The sequence below is a fragment of the Molothrus ater genome, chromosome 15, assembly GCF_012460135.2.
Source record: "Molothrus ater isolate BHLD 08-10-18 breed brown headed cowbird chromosome 15, BPBGC_Mater_1.1, whole genome shotgun sequence".
Classification (NCBI taxonomy): Eukaryota; Metazoa; Chordata; class Aves; order Passeriformes; family Icteridae; genus Molothrus; species Molothrus ater.
The window spans coordinates 4,808,539-4,827,320 of NC_050492.2; the positions used below are offsets into that span (position 1 = coordinate 4,808,539).

General features: G+C 39.6%; 1 protein-coding gene across 4 annotated transcripts in view; it reads right to left on the reverse strand.

Moving 5' to 3' along the window:
- Nucleotides 1-18,782, reverse strand: part of TENM2 (teneurin transmembrane protein 2) — a 737,821-nt gene that overhangs the window by 201,290 nt on the left and 517,749 nt on the right. The window lies entirely within an intron of this gene.

An 18,782-nucleotide genomic window follows, 5' to 3' on the forward strand; every position in this document is an offset into this window, starting at 1 on the left:
GATCTGCTGCCAGGATCCAAGACAGGCTCTCCTCTCTGCCCTGCCATGGGGGCTGCTCCTCTAAACCCTGCCTGTGACAGGCAACAACACAAACCCACAAATGTCACATTGTCCAGGGCACCTGAGAACAAATGCAAACAAAATATTGAGAAACTGGCAGCAGCAGCCTCATGCTCTCCCCGGGCTGCCTCTGCTCCAGGGACTGGTGATGAAATCACCCACAAAGACCTGCAGGGGTGATGGAATAGCAGGAAAGCCTGGAAGGGGTTAACTTTGTGCTGCACTATTGTAAATCAAAGGCAACTCCGACCAAGGGGAGAGAATGATGAGGAGGGCTCCATGGATATCAGAAGGCCAATTAATTACTTTATTGTACTATTCTATATACATTTAATCTAAACTGAATCTGCCAAGCACTCAACTGCTCACACTGCCCTGAATCTCGTGACTGTCCCCTGACAGTCCCCCCACACACACTTGGTCCTGACAGGCCAAGGAAACAAAACATCCTCACTTTGGGCAAACAATCTTGATACTGCATTCTACTTCTGCACAACACAGGCACAGCAAGTGATAAGAATTATGTTTTCCCCTTCTCTGAGGTTCAGAGAATGTCAGTCTCAGAAATCCTTGGGAAGAATTGTGCCTTGCTTTTCTCTGTGAAGAGAAATGTGGCAACACCACACCTCAGAGAGCTGCAGTCCTTCCTCTTCATCCACTGCAGCAGGGAGAATCACCTGAATGCCTGAGGGTCTCAGGCTGGCTGATGCTGCCATTTATTAGTCATGAAAGGAGGGAGCCAAGGTCTGAGAGCTAAAACAGATTGAGGATGAGGAGCTGGGAAATGGAAAGCTGTCAGTCAGGGGGATGGAGCCAACCAGAGAACACATCAAGGTTCTGAGAGAAACAAGACAGAAAGGCAGACCTGACAGAAGGGAGAAAAGAGATATTTGGAGTTCCCAGTGGAGGAAGGAAGGACTAAAAACTATTGAGAAAGGTGAGACAAAAACCCAAACAGAAAAACCTGACCCAGAGCCAGACAAACCTAAGGGTGGAAGTCAGTTTATGAGAATCACTAGAAGATGGGCAAGGGAAATGAGAATTATGATTAGACAGAGAAGCAGAATGTGCACTGGCTAACCAGCCAAGCTGGACAAGGAGCACCAGGACAAGGGTGGGAGGTGCATTCCCAGGCTGGCCAAAAAGCTGCTGGGACTGGGGCCAGAGCAGAGCTGCAGCTTCTGGCACAATGCCCCACAGAGGAACAGCCTGGGCACAGCCAATCTTATTTCTGAAAATCAGAGCCTTCTCCAGGCTTGATTCTGCAGCTTAGGCTTCAGATCCTCTAAAGTTCTATGTGTTTTATTTTCTTTGGCCATTTTCTTGTAAAATAGAAAATTACTCTCAGTGAGCAGAGACTGACAGCTTCAACTAGTGAGCAGGAGTTGTGGCTGCTTCCAAACAACACACAGCTATTAATTTATTTGGGAGTTATTCTTATTATTTCTCATCACAATAACATTAAATGAGCTATGTACATACACTGATGGAAGACAGACTTCACAGTTTCTGTCAACAGTGCTGCATGTGTTACAAGTTTGAATTTTTATTTGAAGTTTCCAGAGCTGCTTTGTTAGCTAGACTTGATCTCAATTTTATGTTGACACCAAAGCAGAGCAGATTAACTTGGAAATGATGCCCAAAGCTTGAAGTGCTCTTGGATCATTTGTCCTTATTGAATGAAGGCAGATTTCTGCATTATATCACACACTGCTGCTAATGCCACAGTTTTAAATATTGTTCTTTTCATCACTCTTTGTCAATTATCCTATGTTCAGAGTGTTTTTAACTAAATAAATATTCGTGTGTGGTGACTGTCAGCATTAGTAGAAAAGTCCTGAAAAGCCAGCTCATAAATGAAATTCTGATTTCAGCAAATTCATTCTTCTCAGATAGCTACATTTCCAGAACAAATGATCATCTCTAATATCATTACCTGAACATAGCAAACCTAGATTGTAAAGGATCTTGGCAGTGAATGATTATAGCCATCAGAGGCTTAATGTTTAATTACTGAGCAGAGTTTTGTGGCAGAATATTGTGGTTGTTGCTATCTGTCAGGGAGAAGTGATTCATAAACTTTGCTGCCTGCTCCTCAAATGCACAGCTGGTGGGAATAAAAAATGGACAGCTATTTATGGCTGAAAATCCCACCAGGAAATGTCCTGAAACCCACATGAAAAATAAGTAGAAAATTTAAGGAGAAGAGGATGGTGCATTCCTACACACTGTGAAGCACAGCACACAAATTAGTTACTGATATTCCCTTGGACCTGTGTGTTTTAGGAGCTAAGGGTAACAACAAAACTAATTCTCAAGATAATTAACAAAGGCATCCCCCCTGCTCAATGAAGAGAGTGAAGCAAGGGTTTGGCATCTTAATACTCTCTCACAGTAAACTCTGTTGGAATAGGACAAAGGAAAGGGAAAATTGAAGAAGATTCAAATGCTGACTTCTGCTACAAACAGTGGGGGCACATGGTGAGCTCCAAGGGGACTAAAGAACGTCCCCAGTGACCCAGTGGCAAAGGTTTTGTGGGCAATGGCAGGTCTAGGTGCCTGTCTCAAGACCTAATGCATTATTTTTTCTCTCCATCAGTCTGTTCTCTATTGTTCCAAACCATTGAAAAAACTGAGTTATGGTGAGTTAAAGACCCACAACCCACCCCAAATAACTTAAGAATAATTTTTTTTCTCCCTTTACCCAGAAATGCTCCAATAGGGACTGCAGGAACATTCAGAAGTGCTGTGAGTGCTCCTACGGGCACAGCAGCTCCAGGCTGAGGCTCACACCAAAGCAATCCTTCCAAAACCACAAACTCTGAGCACCACAGTTGAGAATGTTCACTTTCAGAGACAATTTCAACAGGAAAGAAGGTGCATCTCATAGGTAGATGTGCTGAGCAGTAGCAAAAACAAATGTTTATTGTGGTGGTCCTGAGGCTCCTTTTCCATTAAAAGCCTTTTCTACTTAAAAATGCTCTATTTAAAAAGAAAAAATCTGCACTTTTCAGTATTCAATTGTTGCTTTGAATGCATGAATGGTTGCATACATGTTTAAGAGTGAAGGTAAAAAGAGGGGGCTTAAATGGAGATTAATTCATGAAAATCTAAAGGTTGATTTTAGATATTGGATACTCATTTAAATTTGTCTGACAGAGCTCTGCTCTCCACTCTCATCTGTTTCAATCTAATTAATGAAATAATGTTTTATATAATAAACAACAGGGCAATTGAGCCAAGGAGTTAACAGTAAGCACTAAATAATGAATCAATGCAAGTCTGGCACATAGCTTAAAGTTGTTTGCAAAAGAAATACATCAGATTTGATCTTTAAAAAGGAAGCAGAGCCCTAAGTTAGTTGGGAAGGGTGATCTCTCCTACTCTACATCTGCTGGCAGAAGGCCCTGTGACTCTGCCATGGCTGCAGTAAGAACTGAACCATCTACTGATAACTGGAAGAAGGAAGAATAATAGGAGGTGAGAAGAAAGAAAAAACCAAAACCAGCACAGAAAGGCAAAAAGTAGAAGAGATAGAGCAAAGTGTAGAGTTCCTCATCAGAGAAAGGATCAGCAAGAGGCACAGTGAGGCAGGTGCTCCAGAGAGGTCAGCAAGGAGAAGCAGTTTGGACTCACACATGAAGAGGAGAAGGAACAGCAGGACATTCTCCAAAGGAGACACTGACAGTGGATCCCAAGCAGAGCTCATTAGAACCTCATCTTCACACAAATATCTCAAAGAGTGCAGCTTTCCAGCTGTTTGGACAAAGTGCAGAGTGCTGCCCAAAGAGGAGCGCAGCCCTCCTGCCCAGCCCTCCCTTGCTGTGGGCAGGTGACAGCAGCAGTGTCCCCTGGCTGACACAGCCCTCCAGTGGGACCAAACCCTGTCCCCAGGCTGGCTGAGCTGCCAGGCAGGGGCTCTGAGGACACAAACACAGAGCTGCTGGAGCTGGCACCAAGGGAGGCAGAGCCTGGAGCCAGGGGCAGGGAAGGCAGCTCAGTGTTGGGCTGATGGCAACCAGGGATGAAAATCAGACACCAACCTAAGGCTGTGCCAGCCTTTGCACATGAATGAACTCTTCCACAGCTGCCTGTGGCACTCTCTGAGTAATTAAAAACATTATCTTGATCAAATATCACTTTTGGCCAAGTCTGTCCTGCATTTTGGCAGGTGACACACACATACAGGTACAACCCCATGAAGCTTTGATGAGAACGAGGTCCTTTCTAAACATGAACTCATTTAAAGTCAGAGCTGTCAGTCTCCTGTGGAAATGACATCAGTCACTCCTTTTTGGGAGGGACAGGGCTGTTCAGCCATGGCTGCTCACAGCAAGGAGCTCAGCTTGAGCTAAGGCAGGGCTGACTTGAGCTGCCAAATGAAGGCAATGTTTTGCCCACAAGTCTCAGCTCTGGTGAATAATCAAAAGCAAAAGCTCTCAATGTAGGCATCATTACTGAGACACTTGGAAAAGGGGGACTTTGTGGAAAAGCCTGGATCTGAGGTTTGCTGCTTGTCAGCACCACTGATGAGCCTGAGTGCATCTCCATGCTGAGGCATCTCAGCTTCTGGGCAGGAGGGAGCAGGGGCTGAGCAGGGTGGGGAGGCACTTCTGCAGCAGGGCTGTGTTCCTGCGTGCTGAGGCAAGAGTAAAGGTCACAGTAACAAAATAAAATAAAACAAAATGGGTTTATAGCCAGTTAAATGAAGGGAAAAAGGTTAAAAAGGGAAAAATGTTTTTCCTTTTAGAAAATGTGAGCACACTCTTCTGTAGCTCAGGTAGGCTTTTTGCTGCCTTTTAATATAAATTACAACTTTTGACTGAATTTCTTTAAGCACAACACTGACCACTCTGTAATCTGCTCTATTAAAGTAAATTTAATTGATTAAGTGAGAACACAGCATGCTCCCTACTATTACCTGGCTGAATTTATCAGTTCTGAGTGTTACATCACACACTCCCAACCCCTCACTCAGAGCCTGCCCCTGCTTTGACAGCTCTGCTCTGCTGTTTCCCAGCTGGAAGAGCTCCAGCCAGACTTTCTAACCTCCAGAACACAGACACCAAATGGCTACTCAGAAATATCTGCAGACTTCCACGGCCACAGTTTAACAGAACTTGAAAAAAAACCACCTTGTAGAAAAGAAAATGACAGAAAATGGGGTCAGGCTGAATAAATGAATCAGTTTAACTTCTGAAAAGAGGTTTCTGGTCTCCCTACTTGCTTTCAGATGGCTGACTTCCATAATACTGTCTATAGACACCACCTGGATTTCCACACCTTTTCTCAGTTTTAAACTTTCTATTACTTCCACAGACACAAGCTTTGTCTAAGGCTTAAATTAAATAAAAATTACTTCTGAGGGAAAAAAAAAAACACCAAGAACCTTTCTTACAAGTTTTCATAAGATCTTAAATGCTCTAGAAGAAATGTTACAGCATTTGCTGTTGATAGATACTGAAGAAATTAAAAGTCATTTGAGTTAAACTGAAAATAAAACTTTTCCATAAATTACACTTCCAAAAATTAGTATCAAATTCTAATTTGAGAAGATTGTAGGGAAATTTGTTTTTCCACTATCCAACCCAAAACTTTATTTATGACATAATTTCCTTCTAATAAGAAATCTGTTACATATCTGCAATAACCACAAATAAAGATGATAAAACTAACCTCAATGCTTAATAATAACTTAAGAACGAGCAACAGAAGTGTTTCTTCAAACAGTGTCCACTAAAAGTAATGGTGTTTCTCTCCATATTTCTATTTGTATCTAGCTTATTCTCAAAACAGTTTCAATAATTTTGAAATACAGCAAAACCAGAAAAACACAGAGTTTCTACATGGAAAATGTTACCAAAAAAACACAGGAAAATCTCTGAGATGTTTCTTAGAGAAAATTTCATCTTAGAGAAAGCCAGCCCTGCTTCTTATGGCTTGGATCCTCTCCTGCTATTTGGGCACAAAAACATTTCTACACAAGTGCTGTGATATATTGTTTTTCTTTACTTCAAAAAATAAATTCTAATGATATGGGTGAACATTCATGCTCTGTGTAAAAACATGTAGTTGTTTTGTAGAGAAAACAGATAAGTAATAGATGAAATATCTCTTCAGAGCACATTTTTGATGTGTAATGAATGTTTTGTTTAAAGTGCTTCGTAACAGCATTTTAATGAGTCTTTTGCAGAAAATTTCCTAAAACACAGTGAAATCTGAGCAGCATAGCTGACTGTGTATATGAAAAAAACAAACCTGACAACAACACCCCCACAGCCAACCCCCCTAAGTCTTACCCAGTGCTGTCTCCCAGAAACTGTGACAGATTCTATGAGAAACCTGGGTCCCGTGCACATTAGAAATTCCTTCCTGCAGGGTTAGCAGGTGTGGGCTATGTCAAACAAATTTATTGCAGTCTGTGCTAATAACCAAAATTATAGAAAACCTAGATGAAAGTGCTCTGCATCCAGCTAATTTGAAGCTACCTTATGAGACAATAACAAGCTTCTAACAGTTTTCCCCTTTTTTAAAATACACTAATTATGCTTAATGTTCCCTGTCGCATTAGCTTTCATGGTAATTATATTTCAAAACTTTTGCAATTAGGGTACAGTTAATATTGTGGGATATTGCAATTATTTTTCATTGTGACACCTCTATTGAAAACTGGTGGCATAATGATCACATTGTTCAACTAAATCAGAACTGTAGAAATATGGCAAATGAACCAATTATAGATTATTATTTCTAATTACAGATAATGCCCTTTTTCCTTGCTTGGTCCAGAAAAATTTCCCAAATACCCAGACTCTTCCTAATTTAAAAAAAAAAAAAAAGCCCAACAAACTGATTTCTCCACCTTCATTTTCCTTACACACATTCTAATATATATATATATATATATTGTCTATAGCTAGTAAATATCTATTGTACATTATATACTTACAATGTGTGAGCATGGACAGATGTGGGCAGGCACACCAACACATGCAGAGAGATAATTTACAGTTCATCCAGGTTCATCAACTGCAGCTATAAATGCAAAGACCACCAAGTGCTCACTCTGAGCCAGGATTTTACTCAGTGATTGAGCCTTGGAGGAAACTCCAAATGCATTTCAAATGCACTCTGCAGCATTTCTAATTCAGCCCCACACTGCCCCAAAGAACATTTCCTTATTTCTGCTCACCCTCCCTCTTTAATAAACTCAAGGGCTTTGGCTCTCTGCCCTTAAGCCTCCTGCCCACATTTCCATCATTAAACCTAAATATCAACTCCCACCATTTACAGACTGGTTTCTATTTATTGGGGCTGAATGAGCTCAAGCCCTTCATAAATGACAACAGCAGAAATGCCGAAGAACTAATATATATAATTGTGAAAATTTGAGGCTCACTCTGGGGTTTTGAAGAGCTGCTTGTAATTAAACCAGTCTATAATTTGGTAGGACAGACCACTATTACATAAAAATGCTTTTGGAAAAAACACAGCAGAGAGTTGGAGAGGTACTGCTAAAAAAAAAAAAAAAAAAAAAAAAAAAGGAGCCAGACAGGTAATGGGAGACATTCTGTTATTTTCAATACTTTAACAATTCTGAGCTTAATTATCATTTACCATTTACATTCTTCATATGGAATTTTAATCAACGCTCGCTTAATTAAGTTTTCATTTAAATTACACTAAACCAGTGATAAATAAATCAACGATCAAATCGCTGACTTCAAACAGAGAAGACCTTTACCAAATTCCCTGGCTTGCCAAACCCCACCATCTGTACATTTCCCAGCTACCAGACTAATGAATTTCAAGGTTATATTTCCAAGTGTAAGATAGAATTTCTGGCCAGCATCAGACGGGGAATAAAGCATGTATGAAATGCTTTCCCATCATTTCTGACAGGAAAAGATCTGGGGACAACTTTACGTGACTCTTTATTCCCTTCAATAAAAAGCAACATAAGACTAAAGTAAAACTCCTACAAAGATGATTTCAGGCAAAAATATGAAAATTGCAAATCTCAGCTTATTCAATACTGTGGAGTAAGGTTTTTTAAGAGCAATTGCCTGAACAATGAGCACATTTTCAAAATGAACTACAACTCTCTCTCCTCTGACCCTCTGAAACTCTAAAAGCTGATTTGAGTGATTAAATGACAGCTGCAAGTCATGAGAAATCTGGCACAGAATATAATTTTAAAGAATGCCTCAAAGTCCTGCCATCACTAATGTCTGTCATCACCCACCTTTCTATCATTTCTTGGCTCACATTAATTGATTTTTTTTTTAACTTTACGTGACTTATTTCTCTGGACATAGCATTTCTCATGCAATTTTTGTTCCCATTAACTTGAGACATACAGTCTCGACCATCTGCTGGGCACTGACAAAACACAGGATAAATAAACTGTGCAGTGGAATGTGTTTCTCCCAATCTGGGCAACAGCATTTATCTACCTGTATGGGTGGGAAGGAGAACATGACCATGGGGGTTATGTTCATCTATAACAATCCTCTGTAATGACACAGCAGAACTCTATGTTGCTATGAGCCATTGACATTTAAATATTCCCAGAATAAGTGCCAATGGCTATTTAGGAGCTTTTCCAATATTCAAAAAAGGGACCCAGCTTCACTGTCATTAAAAACAACAGGATTAAATTTCTTTTTTTTGTCTTATCTTAGAGAAAATTCAACATTTTTTCCCCCTAGTGATTGAATATTCATCAATATTGAATGTCTAATATCTCATGAAAAGGATTCAAGAAGCTCAACAGAGGTGCAGGAATTTAGAAGTTTGCTTCTAAATTCAAAAACTTCTTCATGATACTGTCCAGACCAATACATAACATTTGCAGTGGACCAGTCAGTAAATCTGCTATTTCAACCTTGCTTCTCTATTCTTTTTAGATCCTGTAATAATCTTTTAACACTTTCAGCTAAAAAAAGTGACATAAAAATATTTAGAGAAAAATCTTAAGGTTTCCATCAAGAAAACACAAAAACAATCCATATTCTGATATGCATCACCTGCAAATATGAGTGGGTTTAATATCCTTACATCACATTGCTCAGCAGTGAGAATTCAGCTATGGAGAATCCTTTCAATGCAGACTGCCACATGAAAAAGTGCCAAAAGGAGCACTAGGCACCGAGTTAGAGGCTCAAACAAGATTTAAGAACAAATAAAAGCAGGCGAGCAGCTTCATTATGTGAATTTTGATGAATAGGGCGCAAACAAGAAATCATTAGAGAGCCTTTAACCATCATCTAATAACACAGATTAATAAAAGCAGCTGGGAGAGCTGTAAGAAAATCAGATCCCTTTCATTGTATGGAGCCTGTCAGAGCAGGCAGAGCCCAGGCACAGCTTCTTCCCCATCTGAGGAATTTTCTCAATGTCTGCTCTGAACCTTCTCCATCCCTGTGAGCTCCACTCATGGGAATATTCAGCAGCATTCACATACTGTTGTTAAACTATTAAATTAACCACGTCTCCTACCTTCAACAGATCCCAAAGTGCAAAGCAAAGGTGGAAGAAAGCATTAAATCCTAAGAAAATATGAAGTGAGCAGTTTCTACCGGAGCACGGTGGCCTGGAGAGCCACTCTCATGGCTGTGGGAAGCTCCCACTGCTCCCACCCAGTGATGTTTGGAATGGCTGCCCAGAACAGAGACTGGACAGAGTTCAAAGAATCAAGTGTTTATTTATTAAAGGCCTTTAACAGATGCACCTTGGGCAGTCAAAAGCTTCCCAGAGGCTACACCCAAGATGGACAATGGTCATGAGTTTTTTAGACAGATATAAGTTTGATCTATTGGCATATCAGGGGTTAATTGTGCAATTACAGCTTCAGGTAATGAAGTCACATTCCCTCAGTTTGCTTCTCCCCCCCCCAATTCACTTTTGTTTGTACTTCTCAGGGCCTGAGGCTGTGATGGTGGCCTTGGTTCCCAGGCCTGGTAGGATTGTCTTGTCTGCCCAAGCTGTGAGGAGAGCCTGCTAACACTGTATGGAGTTAGAGCTGTACACTAGTGCAGGACAGGAGCTGAAAAACATAAAAGCTCAACCTTCAGGCATCACCAGGATATTTGCTCAGTGTTTGCCCTGCAGTGAGAAAACAAAAACCAGCCTAGACAAAGGAGCACAAATCTAACAGTGGCTCAGACTGGAGACTAACAGGAGGAGATACAGAGAGTTTTAGTTAGAAAACACATGAGGGGTTTAGAAAAACTAGAGAGGCAAGTTCTTCTTTTTACCTTCTCTTTACTTATTATTTTTCTGTTTTTTTCACAATACTACATTGAAACCACCATGTGAAATAATACAATTTCAGTACAGTGCTCAAACTTTTTAGATGCTTTCTCATAAAACCACCTGAGAGCATTTTGTGGAAGTGAGAAATAATTCAACAGCAAAATTTTTACTCAGATTTAAACCTAATAGTCATATTTCTGTAGATCCTCTCAATATAAGCCTATAAAGACAGACTTTTTTGTTAATAAACACTTTTTTTTGTTAATCGAATGAACCAAACAGATTAGTTATTAAAAAACAGTTCAAAATTTAAGATTCTTAAAGAAAAGAGATAGTATTTAAGGTGCATATTCAAACATCCCCCAAGAACCCAACACAGGCCCCCAGGGTATCCTACCCTTCTCCCCAAACCAAGCAAACATCAAACCAGCCATCCAAATTTTGAATTTGTGCCTCTATATCCCTTAGGAATTTGGAAATTTGAATTGAATCTGCCTGTTCTATAAAGAAAACACCAATCTATGCTATGCTGTAAAGAAACCACTGGATGCCGAGGCTGCTGATGCAGCAGGATCCAGCAGCCCTAATTTGCTCAAAGACACGGAGATGTTAAACACCAAGCAGTTGGCACCAGCTGAAGCCAGCGCGGCTGCTCGGTGCTCCCCGCGAGAGTCGGCTGCACTGGGGGGTTCCTGCTCTCAATGAGCAATTGCTGGAGCTCCCCACAATAAAAACTGCCTTGATAAAGAGCTGTGAAACAGCACCAGTTCCTTTGTGACAGCAGGATATTAATGGAAATTGCTCCAAAAAAAGAAATTGAAACAAGAGTCTCAAATGCATTTGCGCTTCTGGCATGATCTCAGAGGAACCGAGGAATCCAGGCTGTGGAATGCTTCCAGCAGCCAACAACAGAAAATAAAGATTTAGAACTGGCCTGTAGTTGGAAAGCAAAGGAAGAACTAGGTTTTGTGGCCATCTACGTACACCTGGATGGCAACTGCTAGTGATTTGTATTATTCCCTTTCTCCTGTCAATGATTGGAAGGATGGCTGTGGCCCCTGGGACATGGGCAGGCCTTCAGATGCTGGCAGGGCACTTGGGCAAGGGGAGTTTGCAGCCAGTGTTGAGTCTTTGCCTTAGTTTAGTTCTGTAAGGACAGTCCCTCACCAGCCTTTCTGCAGTACCAGAACCTCCAGTTCTCTGCCTGCTCATGCACTTCACTGTCCACAACCTCCTAATCCCATCATGATTTCAAGCCAGTCTCAAACTAAAAATTTAAGTCTTGGAAATTCCTCAATTTCTTCAAGGCACCCTGTTAGTCTCTTTACCATCTTCTCCAGCTGCAGATGGCACTCAAAAGTATAACTGACTAGCCTTAACATGTCTACTAAGTTCATGGATTTTCCAATAAATAGCTGGTTTCTGCTTAGTGCCTGCTTCAGACCGCAAGGAGACAAACTATTCACAAATATCTAATTGAATCTTGCTACATTTTTAGCTGGAAAAAAGATAGAGAATGAAGAGACAGACTTGGAAAATGAAGAAACAATAAGGACTTAGTTTTTGAAATTCAGAACCATTTCATTTTTAAGCCAATGTTTTTACCTTTCATTTTGACAATTTAGGTGTTTTTCGTTTTTTTTTAACCCACACTGAAAAATAAAACACAAAGGTTGAAACTTAGAGCAAGATAAAATCTAACCCACATTCTCCTGTAGATTGGAGTGTTTCATATTGCTTTTCATAACCAAATTTACTGATTGGAAAAGCCCAAATTTTTTCCTTCATCCCTCCTAAGTCTTATCAATGATGTTTTCATTTGTTTGGCCTCCACGTTACTCCTTTATAGTTTGGCAGCAAGTTTTTTCAGGGTAAGCTGGAAATGAAGGTGCCAGGAGTTGATGAAACCTTCATGGCAGAGGCACAAAGGTTTTATTTGCCCAGTCCCTGTCCTCAGTCTCAGCCCCTGAGAGAATCACTCAGAGCCACCCGCTACCACTTGAGCTCCAACTCACCCGACTCTCTCCTCTTAACTTTCACAAATTATATGATTTTACTTTTTAAAATTACTTAAATTATTTTTCAGAAACCTGAAGCTCAAAAGCTAACAAAGATTTTACACCTTTCCATATCTGCTAGTGCCTATAATTGACAGGTTTCTGTCAAGTAAAACAATTATCCACCTGTTTGCAGGAAAAAAGTTTTAACAAACATGCTCAACATTGCTTTGTTAGGTAGAACATTTCACACCTCATTACTTAACTGTGGACTTAGCCTGGTGTTCAGTGTACAGAATTCCTGCTCACTGCAGTAGAATAAGCTATTTGTATGCCCCAAAATAATTATCATGTCATATACATTACAGATTTAATTAATTAAATATACAACATTAAAGTGCAGGTTTCTGAGTTCTTCCTGAACCAGGTGGATTTGCAGTTAGGACTTCCCATTGCATGCCATACTAACAACTGTTCTCCAGGTCTGAAGATCAAGAGGGACCTTTCAAAATAACAGGGTCAGAAATCTTTTTCTTAGGGAGTATTCAGACATTACTGAACTTTTCTGTTATTACAATGGAGTTTTTGGGGCATGGCAGTCCACAGCAAACCAATCCCTCTTTTGCAGATTTTCAAAGATCTATCAGCACAGTAAGAGGCCCAACTTTCAGGGATTTGGGGTGTAAACGTTTCTATGCCCACATATTAACTTTTATCATTTATAAAAAGTCATTCTCATTTTCTGCAGTGTTCTAGCTATTGCTCCTAAATTAGCAGAGCATCAGGTACAAGGAGTCTTTTCAAAACAACCCCATTTCCATACCAAGCTGCCAATTTTCCTTCCTTTTGATTTACTAGGTTGTTTTTTTCAGATCCAAACTATGCAAGATAAGCACCAGTTATCACTACAGTTGTAGGGACGCTGTTTTGGTTCTGCTTGTAGGTGTGCATTTATTTATTTATTTCACAAACCATTACGCCGACATGAATAAAAGGAGAGAAAAGCTCAGTTTCTGAAGATCCCACTGTTGCAGCCCCATGACACCCAGCACAAGTGCATTAGACAGAAAGGAACCATTGTACAGGAGCAACGTGTGAGGCAACACCTTGGTGGGGAGAGGCAGGGATCCAAGGAGAGAGGAGTGACAAATAGCATCCTACATGGCTGGAAAAGGTCACTGCAATAAAAGCAACCTGGGGAACTGGGAGCAAGTGGAGCTTTGCTACAAGACTGGAAGAAAACACAAAATCCAAACAAATGGAACAGAGCAAGAGACAAAATTTCCTTCACGTGCAGATGTGACAGAACGAGCTGTGGAATCATTTTGGGAGCTGATAAAATGGAACAAGATTCTCTCTATGCCTTGATGTGAAATGATCTGAAAGTTAAGCATTTACTCAGGCCAGTAATTAACTTCTACAAACATTCAAAGTCCTCGGCTTTCTGTGTAACAATCTGTCAGAAACATGAATTATGCATATTTGCAATGTAATAAAAAAGGCAATGTTTGGTTGATTTCCTTCCTTGAGAAAAAAACCCCTCATCTGTGGTTTTAGTCTGCAATCATTTCAAACACTGTGGGAATTACAGACTCCACAGGAACTGGATCAGTTCAAGACTTGCACTGGATTTCCTGACTCCTTGCAGTGTCAGCTGTGCACAGCCACACCAGGGCAGGCACGGTGGGAGCACAGAGCATCACCAGAGTGCCCCTTCCAACAGCACACTCAGCTCTGAGTGCAGCCCAGCTGAGCATCTGCTGCTTCTCCCAGGAGAAATCTGTGTAAAAAATGCACTAAAATAAAGCAGCTGTTTAGTGGAGGAACCACAGATTTTTATTACATTCCCACCATAGCAGTGTCTGCACAAGGCAGCTGAAGTTGAGACTGTGAGAAAGACAAAACCCTGGTCAGCAGAAGCATTGAGCAGCAGAAGACAGGAGCCATCCTTACAACATGGCTTATGCATTTGAAGAGCTGGGTTAGGAAGCAACAGGAAAGGATAATTTGCTTGGCTGAGCTCTGTTTTTCAGCTGTTTTCACCAATCAAGCTGTATGTGCAAACTCTTTTAGGGCACGTGCTCCCAGAGGGCAGCAGGGCTGTGGCAGGGAAACACAAAGGGAAAAATATTCAGAGTAAAATGACAGAGTCCAGATTTCTTTCTGTTTATGCTGAAGGGATGTTGCAGACATGCATGGGAGAACTGCCAGGCAAAGAGGAAGGCATTAATAGGGCAAGAAAAAAAATAACACTGAGAATAATTAGTAACCACTGATCAGTTTCTCCAGTGATGTGCTGAAGTTTGCCATCTCCTGTACTTTTTAAAATAAGACTGAGTATCTTCTGAAGGAAAATAATCCTAATTTTGATTGATTTAATCATGCTTCATATGAAGACAAACTCAGTTTGTGGAGATGGTAATATGATAAATAGGTGACATATATTTACAGTTTGCCTGATAAGATGCTAATATGTATAATCATATTAGAAACAGGTATCAAAACTGTAAATCCATTAATGTAATTTTATAACTAGGAGTAATAATTAAGCACTACATAAATGCACAATTTATCATTTAAATAAACCAGAAGTGTATGGCATATCAAAATCAGAAAATCCATAAGACAAGATATTGACTCAGATGAAAAGTGTCTCCTTGCTTTGAAGTGTTTATAATGGCACTTATTTGGATTTATAGGGAGAAAGAAGGAAGTTATTAAACTTTCTGCTGGTACAAAACCAACCAATCAAGCCACCCACAGAACCTTCTGTATACAAATATTGCAAAATATTTTGAAAAAATGATACCCTAAGTTTTAGGTTCTCTACTGTGTAGCCCATGAAGTGCAAGCAATTTGTATATGCTCAACTCCTCACTTTCAGTCAAATTGTGTTGGTAGGCTGCTAAAAGCATGAAATGTTTTCTAAATGTTGCCTTTCCACATAAACAGCAGCACTATCCACTGTGGAAGTTGTCAGGACTGTGCCACTGCCAGTGAAAGGGAGATGCAGTTCAGAAGATTTAAAACTCTGTATCAAAACACAAAATTATTGAAAGCCTGAAAAGTTCTTCCCACACAGCATCACTTACAGCAGGGACTGTTAGCAAGAACATTTTTAGCCTTTTCTGCACACCAAGGAAAAACACACAAACAGCATCTGGACTCAGCATACAAAAGAAAGGGAAGAATAAAAAAAGATTTTCTGCTTATAATTACAGTATCCTCAGCGCCTTTCAGTTTTCAAGTGAGGTACCAAGTCTAGGCACTGATTTTCTTGCTGCAATGACACTGAGCAACAACATCAAGCCCATCAGGGAAGCTGGCAGCAAACAGCAATACACAGAAATGGAAACTTGGGAAGTCTGTGCTGCAGCTGATTGCTGGGGGGGCTTGTTTTGCTACAGGGGCTCCCAGTTCAACACATTTACAAACCTTAAACAATCAAAAGCAGCTAAATATACATATATATATATATCTCCAACTCTCAAAACCATGGTGAGCTTAAAAAATCCCGTAAACAACAGAATTCAAGTCTGTTCTCAATTCTACAGCTTTTTGTAATTCATTATCATTTTTATTACCACAGAACCTTCTGTTTGAGATTTGATTGTTGTTATTACGAATTCATAAATTAATAAATCAAATGTTCCTGCCATATCTTAATATCTAGAATCACATCTTCAGGCAGAAATTCAGACATCTGCAGGCATCATCAACACAGGGTAGAGAGATTAGCAGCAGCAATAATATCAGTAATAGTTGCAGGAACATGGAGCTGATACTTTAGAAAAAGTACACCCTTCAGTTTCGGTGGGAAAACATTGTTCATGCTGTCCCCTCCATTTCTAATTCCAGATCTAAGCTCTACAATTAGACTCTGCTCAAGAGATGCAACCAAATGGGAATGTAACTGGTCATTAAGGAGTTAAAAAAGTATTAGAAACAAATTTTGAAAAAAAAAAATCATTTGTTTGAAGGCCTTGCTGCTACATCCACACACTGTTTAAACAATACATGTACGAAGACATTCCTGCTTACAGCCTCAAAGCTAGGCCTGGCTCCATAGCAGAAACAAACATATAATTTACCTTTTATTTGGAAACAGAAGCAAAAGTGATCAGTCTATCACCTTTTTTCTGCATTGCTGTAAAACATCAGAACAAAGTTCCTTATGGCATTTCCTTATGAATATATTGAGTAAGGGCCACCCTTGTATACACAGCTGCAGTGCAGGGCTGCCTTTAGTTATAGGAAATAATATTTCCCACAGCATGGGAAATAATTTAGGAACCCCAAGCCTGGAACCTTAACTGATTTTAACTCTTGCTGCCCTAAGCATAACTTGACAAATTCTACAACAGAATATTCTGAAAGATGTTCCAAAAGATGCTGCTGAAATCTTAATCAAGTACAGCAGGTAGGACAGGAAAGTGATGGTGGAGGAGGCCAAAATTTTCCTTCTGATTACTGTTCCTCCCTACCTGACCTCAGAAGTGATGCACAGAGATCAAACAAAACCAAAGCAAAGTTCACAAACACAAGAACAAACAACAAGCAGCAGAGTAAAACAACACCCTCTCTCCTGGCCCCAGCTGCTGTATCAATGAGGGGAGGAAGATTCCAATTCCTTTTCTCCCCCATTACCTACTGAGCCATCCAAACTCTTGTATTTATTCTCTTAAGTGAAACAAAGGCAATTGTTGATGAGGATTAAAATAAGGAAATAAATAAAGCTATGGATTCTCAGCATTTGTGGCTGCCAATGTATTTTCTGTCCTGTAGGTTGACAGGTACAGAAAATTGAGGTTTCCATTCAGTAGGGGGTGATGCTTAATCATCTGAAGGGGTGTAGTAATTTTTCTATAGGACTCATTTATTTCTTAAAGATGACAATAGTTCTGCATTTTGGTTTGCATTATAGAGTAGAAACTGGAAATACTTCTTTATTTGATGCCAGATTGTAAGAGGGCTATAAAACAAATACTTCCAAGCACTCTCAGCAGAGAATCTAATATAAGTATATCAGTGCATTAATGAAAGTTCTGGCTTCTTTCAGAAAAGATTTTTACAAACTAGAGTAAACTGCATGGAGGTGGTGGAAATTACACATTAATAATAATGAAATTCTATAGACAGGTAGTATCTGTGGAACACAGGAGATCCATCTAGATATTTATACAAAAATAATGAATATTGATATTTTATGATATTTCCACACAACAGGCTCATAAGCAAAAGGAGTCTTATTCTTTATTCCAACTCTAACTAAAAGACAACATTAAAGAACAATTATTTCCTTCAAGCCAACCTGTTTCTCTTTCCTTCTCTCCTTGCTGCCAACAACTGCTTGTGAAAAAATCAAAGCAAACCCTGTCCTCTAAGCAGGGTCCAAACTACTCCGTGGGCAGATATTGTTACACTGAGCCAAATGCTTTGTATCACTGTTTCTGAGCCAAAAAGACACATTAACACCAAAAATATGGGCACCATCCCTCCTTGCAGTTAAACTTCAGCAAGTTCTTGACAGCAATCATGACAGTATCTAAACCACAGTTTGGAATTTCCCCCCAAATCAAAATATTCCAGACATCATTCTGCTTCTACTTTCTCATTGTTTGAGTGGTTGAAGCTGATGAAGGTGTCAATTACATTATCTGAAAACCTAATGTGTGAGTAGGTCTATCCTGTGTCTTTTACTCAGAATGAACAATGAAGAAACAAACAAACAAATTGTTTTTGTGCTGCGAGTTCAAAATTTGGTTTAACAGCAATAAATCCTCTCTAGTAAAGGCAAAAGTGCAAACACAAACCCTTCTCTTTCTTCCACATAAGGTTGAAAACCAGCCTGTTATACTGTTTTTTGACTGAAGCCATTAAAATGGCATTTCAACAAGCTGAATTATATTACCAAAAAAATTATTTTAAACACATGCAAGAAAAAAAACTAAATCTGTCCTATTGTTACCTGTAAGAAACCAACTCAGGAAATGGTATGGCAGGAACTGACCTTCTTTTAAAAGGAAAAATAACAAAAAACTACTAACTTTTCATGGCTAAAAGGTCTCATTTCCTTCTACAATGTTTGTGTTTTTCCAAATACTATCAGCAGGTGCACCAGATTTCAAAAACCTCTTGTCCTTCATCACATATAATTGTGCTGCATATTATATTAAGAAATACAAGCAGAGGAATAGAAGTGATGGGAGTTCAATTAAAACCAGCATAATATCTCGTTGCATAGAAAATGATCCTGCAACTGAAACAGGTTCTAATGAGAGAAAAAAGGAATACATTTTCACATATTTTTAATTACATAGAACTTCCTCAAACATGATTTTTAATAATATATTCCATTAGGTTAACATCATAGTTAAAGAAAGTGCATTTTCTGATTTCATTTCAAGTTTGATTTTGAGCAATTATTGTGTCATTGTTCTGCAGTAGAAAGGTTGAATTCATTTACTG